This window comes from Bos mutus, chromosome 7 (assembly GCF_027580195.1).
Source record: "Bos mutus isolate GX-2022 chromosome 7, NWIPB_WYAK_1.1, whole genome shotgun sequence".
NCBI classification, from domain to species: domain Eukaryota; kingdom Metazoa; phylum Chordata; class Mammalia; order Artiodactyla; family Bovidae; genus Bos; species Bos mutus.
Genome location: NC_091623.1, coordinates 95887670 through 95897185, shown reverse-complemented (window position 1 = coordinate 95897185; position 9516 = coordinate 95887670). Strand labels below are relative to the sequence as shown.

Here is a 9516-nt window from a genome sequence, read left to right as displayed (position 1 = left end):
TCATTTATCACATTTAATGCTTTCAATTCTGTAGGGAAGATTTTATTAAGCCCATTCTAAAGGGAGGAAAGAGAAGCAAATTTGTCCAAGATCAAAGGGACTAAGGACTATTGACTCCATAATCTGAGTAATATCATACTATAGAATAAGACCAATCAATCTTACAAGTATACAGAACGGTTGAGGAACAAAAGATATTTCAGAAATATAAAATAGGTCTTAAAATAAAATATTAAATAAAATTAGTGCAATTTATCTTGAAGAAAAATGTTTTGTCTAAAATAATGCTTTTAAGTACAAAAAGACGTTTAATGGAAAAAAGTTTTGGAAACTATAAGAAAAGGAAAAAATGCATACATATTGAAGCATGCAGGATTTCAATTATCAACAATATTTTCCCTGGTAGTTGCTAATAGCAATTCAAAAATCATTGAGGACCACATTCAAAGTTTAACCACATTACCTTGTTGCTCAATATTCCTTTCAGCCCCTTACACAAAAGTCCAACGAACTGAGAGGTCTCAAATGTATTTTCATGTCGCTCTGATTTTTTGTATTCCCAGAATGTTTTATGTCAACTTCTTAATTTCCTGTCTTCTGCAAAATCTTATTTAAATATCACCTGCTCTGTGAAGACCTCTAATTTTGCTTCCACATCCAGGAAAAAGTATAATATCAAAATAAGATTTAGTGGAAGTACATATCCTTTACTGTAACTGAATCAGTTATTTATGTATTTATCTCTCCCACAGGATTGAGAACTTCATGGAGAGAAGGTTCTTCACATAATTACCTGTAGTTGGCATGTGGTAAGTATTTAATAAATATTATATGTGCAAGAAGCTGGGTATATTGGAGGACAAAAAAATAATAAAGCAACCTGGCGGCATGATATATGGCAGCTGACACTTGGCCTCAGTGCTAAGGCACAAGAAGTAGGTGAGGACCCCAGTGAAAGGAGATTATCTACCCAAGTTGAATGGAACCTACCCTTGAGTTCTGACCAGTTGCTGCTAAGTTAAAATGAATATTCCATATTGACAAACAGTGGCAGAAAGTGAAGAGGAACTAAAAAGCCTCTTGATGAAAGTGAAAGAGGAGAGTGAAAAAGTTGGCTTAAAGCTCAACATTCAGAAAACGAAGATCATGGCATCTGGTCCCATCACTTCGTGGGAAATAGATGGGGAAAGAGTGGAAACAGTGACAGACTTTATTTTGGGGGGCTCCAAAATCACTGCAGATGACTGCAGCCATGAAATTAAGACACTTACTCTTTGGAAAGAAAGTTATGACCAACCTAGATAGCATATTCAAAAGCAGAGACATTACTTTGGCAACAAAGGTCTGTCTAGTCAAGGCTATGGTTTTTCCTGTGGTCATGTATGGATGTGAGAGTTGGACTGTGAAGAAAGCTGAGCGCTGAAGAATTGATGCTTTTGAACTGTGCTGTTGGGGAAGACTCTTGAGAGTCCCTTGGACTGCAAGGAGATCCAACCAGTCCATTCTAAAGAAGATCAGCCCTGGGATTTCTTTGGAAGGAATGATGATAAAGCTGAAACTCCAGTACTTTGGCCACCTCATGCGAAGAGCTGACTCATTGGAAAAGTCTCTGATGCTGGGAGGGATTGGGGGCAGGAGGAGAAGGGGACAACAGAAGATGAGATGGCTGGATGGCATCACTGACTCAATGGACGTGAGTCTGAGTGAACTCCGGGAGTTGGTGATGGACAGGGAGGCCTTGCGTGCTGCGATTCATGGGGTTGCAAAGAGTCGGACACGACTGAGCAACTGAACTGAACTGAACTGAGCAAACTACTCTTGCCTGGAGAATCCCATGGACGGAGGAACCGGGTAGGCTGCAGTTCATGGTGTCACTGAGAGTCAGACACGACTGAGCGGCTTCACTTTCACTTTTCACTTTCATGCATTGGAGAAGGAAATGACAATCCACTCCAGTGTTCTTGCCTGGAGAATCCCAGGGACGGTGGAGCCTGGTGGGCTGCCATCTATGGGGTCGCACAGAGTCGGACATAATTGAAGTGACTTAGCAGTAGCAGCAATAGCAGCAGCAAAGAAAGAGGACCCAAATAAACAAAATAAGTAATAAAAGCACAGAAGTAATAACCAATGCCAGAGATACAAAAAGACCATAAAAGAATCCTGTGAACAGTTATGTACTAAGAAACCTAGACAACTTAAAAGCAATGGCCAAATTTCTAGAGATACACAATCTTACCAACTGAATGAGGAAGAAACAGACAATCTGAACAGACTTGATAACTAGTAGTGAAATTGAATTTGGAGTTAAAAAACCCCCACCAAGCCATGTGCAGAACTAGATGGTTTCACAGAGTAATTCTATCAAACATAAAAGGAATTAATACCCATCTTACTTAAACTATTTCAAAAAATTGAACAGTAGGGAGCACACTCAAATTCATTTGACTAAGCCCCATTTTCCTAATATCAAAAATGGACAAAGAAAAAGGAAGAAAAGAAAATTACAGACTATCTTTGATGAGTATAGATGCAAAAATCTTCAACAAAATATAAGCAAACCAAATCCAGCAAGACATATAAAGTATCATACATCATGATCAAGTTTGATTTATGCCAGTGTCACAAGGATTGTTCAATACACACAAATCAATGTGATACACCACATATTTTTAAAAAAGATAAAAATCACATGATCATTTTAATAGATGAAAGAAAAGCATTTGACAAAATTCAAAATCCATTAATGATAATAGCTCTAACCAACATGGATACAGAGCAAATATATCTCAGTGCAATAAAGGCCATTTATGACATACCCACAGCCAACATAATACTCAATGGTGAAAAGCAAAAGCCTTCCTGCTAAATTGAGAAATAAGGATATCAACTTTTGCTGCTTCTATTTAACATAGTCTTGGAAGTCTAAGCCACAATAATAAAACAAGAAAAATAAATATAATGGATCCTAATTAGAATGAAAATGAAAGTCACTCAGTTGTGTCTGACACTTTGCGATCCCTTGGACTATACAGTCCATGGAATTTTCCAGGCCAGAATACTGGTGTGGGTAGCCATTCCCTTCTCCAGGGGATCTTCCCAACCCAGGAATCGAACCCAGGTCTCCCACATTTTAGGTGGATTCTTTATCAGCTGAGCCACCAGGGAAGCCCAAGAATATTGGAGTGGGTAGCCTATCTCTTCTCCAGGGGAATCTTCCCAACCCAGGAATTGAACCGGATCTCCTGCATTGCAGGTGAATTCTTTACCAGCTCAGCTACCAGGGGATCCCTAATTGGAGGGAAAGTGTCAAAACTGTCACTGCTTGCAGATGACACAGTACTCTATGTATTCTAACGTCTCCAGACAAAAACTATTAGAATATATTAATTCAGCAAGGTTGCAGGATACAAGATCAGAAATTTTGCATTCCTATACTCCAATATGGAGAAGGCAATGCCACCCCATTCCAGTACTCTTGCCTGGAAAATCCCATGGATGGAGGGGCCTGGTGGGCTGCAGTCCATGGGGTCGCTAGGAGTTGGACACGACTGAGCAACTTCACTTTCACTTTTCACTTTCATGTATTGGAGAAGGAAATGGCAACCTACTCCAGTGTTCTTGCCTGGAGAATCCCAGGGACAGGGTAGCCTGGTGGGCTGCTGTCTCTGGGGTCGCAGAGTCAGACACGACTGAAACGACTTAGCAGCAGCAGTAGCAGCATACTCCAATAAGGAATTAATATAAAGGAAAGTTAAAAAACAATCCCATTTAAAATCACATAAAAAATACTTATGAATAAACTTAACCAAGGATATGACAGATCCATACTCTGGAAACTATAAGACTCTGATGAAGGAGACTGATAATGATTCACTAACAGGGAAATATATCATATGCACTTAGATTAGAAGAATTAGTATTGTTAAAATGGTCATACTACCCAAATTACAGATTAAATGCAATCCCCACCAAAATACTCATTACATTTCTAACAGAAATAGAACAAACAATCCTAAAATTCACATGAAACCACAAAAGCTCCTGAATTTCCAAAGCAATCTTGAGTAAAAAGAACAAATCTGGAGGTAGAATACTCCCAGATTCAAACTATGCTACAAAGCTACCATAATAAATTAGCATAGTACTGGTGCAAAAATAGACATTGGTTCAATGAAACAGAATAGAGAGACCAAATACCACACCTATGGTTAATTAATATATGACAAAGGAGGCAAGAATATCCAGTGGAGAAAGAATAGTCTCTTCAGCAAGTGGTGCTGGGAAAATTGGACAAGTATATGGAAAGTGAGATTAGAACATTACCTCAAACCATATTCAAAAATAAACTCAAGTGCTCGCTTTGGCAGCACATATACTAAAATTGGAATGATACAGAGAAGATTATGGGACCTAATTAAACTTAAAAGCTTCTGCACAACAAAGGAAACTATAAGCAAGGTGAAAAGACAACCTTCAGAATGGGAGAAAATAATAGCAAATGAAGCAACTGACAAACAACTCATCTCAAAAATATACAAGCAACACCTACAGCTCAATTCCAGAAAAATAAATGACCCAATCAAGAAATGGGCCAAAGAACTAAACAGACATTTCTCCAGAGAAGACATACAGATGGCTAACAAACACATGAAAAGATGCTCAACATCACTCATTATCAGAGAAATGCAAATCAAAACCACTAGGAGGTACCATTTCACGCCAGTCAGAATGGCTGTGATCCAAAAGTCTACAAGCAATGAATGCTGGAGAGGGTGTGGAGAAAAGGGAACCCTCTTACACTGTTGGTGGGAATGCAAACGAGTACAGCCACTATGGAGAACAGTGTGGAGATTCCTTAAAAAACTGGAAATAGAACTGCCTTATGACCCAGCAATCCCACTGCTGGGCATACACACTGAGGAAACCAGAATTGAAAGAGACACGTGTACCCCAATGTTCATCGCAGCACTGTTTGTAATAGCCAGGACATGGAAGCAACCTAGATGTCCATCAGCAGATGAATGGCTAAGAAAGCTGTGGTACATATACACAATGGAGTACTACTCAGCCATTAAAAAGAATACATTTGAATCAGTTCTAATGAGGTGGATGAAACTGGAGCCTATTATACAGAGTGAAGTAAGCCAGAAAGAAAAACACCAACACAGTGTACGAACACATATATATGGAATTTAGAAAGATGGTAACAATAACCCTGTATGCTGCTGCTAAGTCTCTTCAGTCGTGTCCGACTCTGTGTGATCCCATAGATGGTAGCCCACCAGGCTCCCCCATCCCTGGGATTCTCCAGGCAAGAACACTGGAGTGGGTTGCCATTTCTTTCTCCAATGCATGAAAGTGAAAATTGAAAGTGAAGTCGCTCTGTCATGCCCAAATCTTAGCAGCCCCATGGACTTCAGCCTTCCAGGCTCCTCCGTCCATGGGATTTTCCATGCAAGAGTACTGGAGTGGGGTGCCATTGCCTTCTCCGATAACCCTGTATAGGAGACAGCAAAGGAAACACTGATGTATAGAACAATTCTTTGGACTCTGTGGGACAGGGAGAGGGTGGGATGATTTGGGAGAATGGCATTGAAACATGTATAATATCATATATGAAATGAGTCACCAGTCCAGGTTCGATGCATGATACTGGATGCTTGGGACTGGTACACTGGGACAACCCAGAGGGATGGTATGGGGAGGGAGGAGGGAGGAGGGTTCAGGATGGGGAACGCGTGTATACCTGTGGTGGAGTCATGTTGATATGTGGCAAAACCAATACAATATTGTAAAGTTAAAAAATAAAATAAAATAATAAAAAAATAAAGAAATCAGTGTGTGTGTGTGTGTGTGTGTGTGTGTGTGTGTGTATATGCAATAAGAAAAAAATAAAATAAACTCAAAGTGACTTAAATACCTATGAAGGACCTGAAACTAAAAATACTCCTAAAAGAGAACAAGGGCAGAACATTCTTTCACAAAAATTGTAGCGATGTTTTTATAGATATCTCTCTCAAGGCAAATTAAATTGAAGCAAAAATAAACAAGTTGGACCTAATTAAACTTAAAAGCTTTAACACAGCAAAGGAAACCATCTATAAAATGAAAAGACAACTTATGGAATGGGAGAAAATATTTGCAAATGATATGTTCAAAGGGAGATAATATCAAAATATATAAATAGCACATACAACTCAATATTTTTTAAAAACCCAAACAAAAAATGGACAGAAGATCTAAATAGACATTTTTCAGAGAAAACATGCAGATGGTTAACAAGTACATAAAAAGATGCTCAACATCACTATTATTAGAGAATGAAAACTAAAATAACAATGGGATATTACTCCACATCTATCTTCAGAATGGCTATTTGCAGGAGTCTTAATTTGTAGAGTGACTATGAAAAACAGTTAGGAGGTTCCTCAAACAACTGAAAATAGAACTACCATATAATTCAGGAACTCCACCCATGGGTATATATCCAGAAAAAATAAAAACACTAATTTCAACTGATACATGTACCAATGTTCATAGTAGGATTACTTACAATAGCTAGGATATAGAAGCAAACCAAATTGCCATTAACAGACAGATGGATAAAGATGTGGTTGTATACATGTACAATGGACTATTACTCAGACTAAAAGAGAAGGAAATTCCGCCATTTGTGGATGGACCTAGAGAATATTATGCTTAGTGAAATAAGTAGACAGAGAAAGACAAATACTGTATGTTAAAACTTGCATGTGAAATCTAAAAAATAACACAAGTGGATATATATTCAAAACATAAACAGAATCACAGATATAGAAAATAAACTAGTAGTTACTAAAGGGGAGAGGAGAGAGGTTGGCAAACTAGGCTATTTGATTAAGTGATACTAATTACTGTTTAAAATAAATAAGCAACTAGGATATATTGTATAGCACAAGGAATTACAGCCATTATCTTGTAATAACTTTTAATGGAGGGTAAACTGTAAAAAATGTTGAATCACTTTGCTGTACACCTGAAAATAATACAACATTGTAAATCAACCATACTTCAATAAAAATTGTCACCTGGATATTAGCTGCTTCTGGTCATTTTGCCAATTAATTCTGATATACAAAGTGCTTGGCATTCAGCAAATTTTTCTCCTAAATAGTGCCTTAATTTATTTTGCCGTTTAGAAAAATTTATTAAGCATATGCAATGTCATGCTCATTTTACTTGGTATATTTCCATGAACAAAGCAACTAAGATACCTGTTAACATAGAGATTATATTCTAGCAAAGATTTTTTTATTGTGACAATTTAAAAATTACACTAGAATAAAAGGAAGAGCATAATGATCTCTGATGTACAAAGTGTTCAACCTCAATATTTATCAACATTTGTTAATTTTCACTCTTGTATCCCTCATGTTTTTACCCTAAAATATTTAAAAACTAATCTCAGGCATCAGTCATTACATCTGTAAATTTTTTGCTTGCCCCAATATACTATTTACCTTTTGTACGTGTTTCTATGTGTATATCTCATACCATCCTAACTGCCATCAGTATGATTCATACTCCACCCTTTATCTCCTCGATTACTGGAATAGTTCCAACTAGTCTTGCTTCTACTCTTACTCCTCGAGTGTCTACTCTCAACACAGCAGAAAGAATTAGCTTTTAAAAATACAATCACGTCATTCTGTTTAATACCCTGCACTGGCTTCCTGTATTATTCAGAATAAAAGCCACCACTAGACCATTCAGGTATGACCTAAATCAAATCCCTTATGATTATACAGTGGATGTAACAAATAGATTCAAGGGATTATATCTGATACATAGAATGCCTGAAGAACTATGCATAGAGGTTCCTGATAATGTATAGGACTGGTGATCAAAACCATCACCAAGAAGAAGAAATGCAAAAAGGCAAAATAATTGTCTGAGGAGGCCTTACAAATACTGAGAAAAGGAGACAAGCAAAAGATAAGGAGGAAAGGAAAGATATACCCATCTGAATGCAGAGTTCCAAAGAATAGTAAGGAGAGATAAAGTCTTCTTCAGTGATCAATGCAAAGAAATAGAGGTAAAAATAGAATAGGAAAGACTAGGCATCTCTTCAAGAAAATTAGAGATACCAAGGGAACATTTCATGCAAAGATGGGCACAATAAAGGACAGAAAAGGCATGGACCTAACAGAAGCAGAAGATATTAAGAAGAGGTGCCAGGAATTTACAGAAGAACTATACAAAAAATATCTTTATGATGCAGATAACTACAATGATGTGACCACTCATCTAGAGCCAGACATCCTGGAGTGGGAAGTCAAGTGGGCCTTAGGAAGCATCACTGCAAACAAAGCTAGTGGAGATGACTGAATTCCAGATGAGCTATTTCAAACCCTAAAAGATGATGCTGTGAAAGTGCTGTACTCAATATGCCAGCAAATTGGGAAAACTCAACAGTGGCCATAGGACTGACAAAGGTCAGTTTTCATTCCAATCCCAAAGAAAGGCAATGCCAAATAATGTTCGAGGTACCAAACAATTGCACTCATCTCACACATGAGCAAAGTAATGCTCAAAATTCTCCAAGCCAGGCTTCAAAAGTTCATGAACTATGAACTTCCAGATGTTTAAGCTGTATTTAGAAAAGGCAGAGGAACCAGAGATCAAACTGCCAACATCTGTTGGACCACAGAAAAAGCAAGAGAATTTCAGAAAAAAACATCTACTTCTGCTTCATTGACTATGCTAAAGTCTTTGTGTGGATCACAATGAACTGTGGACGATTCTTAAAGACATGGGAATACTAGACCTTCTTACCTGCCTCCTGAGAAATCTGTACACAGGTCAAGAGCAACAGTTAAAATTGGACATGGAACAAGAGACTGGTTCCAAATTGAGAAAGGACTACCTCAAAGCTGGGTATTGTCACCTCGCTTATTTAAATTATATGCAGAGTTAAATTCAGTCACTCGATCATGGTTGACTCTTTGCAACCCCATGAAATGCAGCACTCCAGGCTTCCCCGTCTATCACCAACTCCTGGAGCTTACTCAAACTCACGTCCATCAAGTCAGTTACGCCATCCAACCATCTCATCCTCAGTCATCCCCTTCTCCTCCTGCCTTCAATCTTTCCCAGCATCAGGGTCTTTTCCAATGAGTCAGCTCTTTGCATCAGGTGGCCAAAGTATTGGAGTTTCAGCTTCAGCAGCAGTCCTTCCAATGAATATTCAGGACTGATTTCCTTTAGGATGGACTGGTTGGACATCCTTGCAGTCCAAAGGACTCTCAAGACTTTTCTCCAACACCACAGTTCAAAAGCATCAATTCTTCAGCGCTCAGCTTTCCGTATAGTCCAACTCTTACATCCATACATGACTACTGGAAAAATCATAGCTTTGACTAGATGGACCTTTGTTGGCAAAGTAACAGCTCTGCTTTTTAATATGCTGTCTAGGTTGGTCGTAGCTTTTCTTCCAAGGAGCGAGTGTCCTTTAATTTCATGGCTGCAATCATCATC

At 38.2% G+C, this 9516-nt stretch overlaps 1 pseudogene; it reads left to right on the top strand.

The window, feature by feature from the left end:
- Positions 1-4351: 4351 nt before the first annotated feature.
- Positions 4352-4476, top strand: LOC138988678 (U6 spliceosomal RNA; annotated as a pseudogene).
- Positions 4477-9516: the final 5040 nt, after the last annotated feature.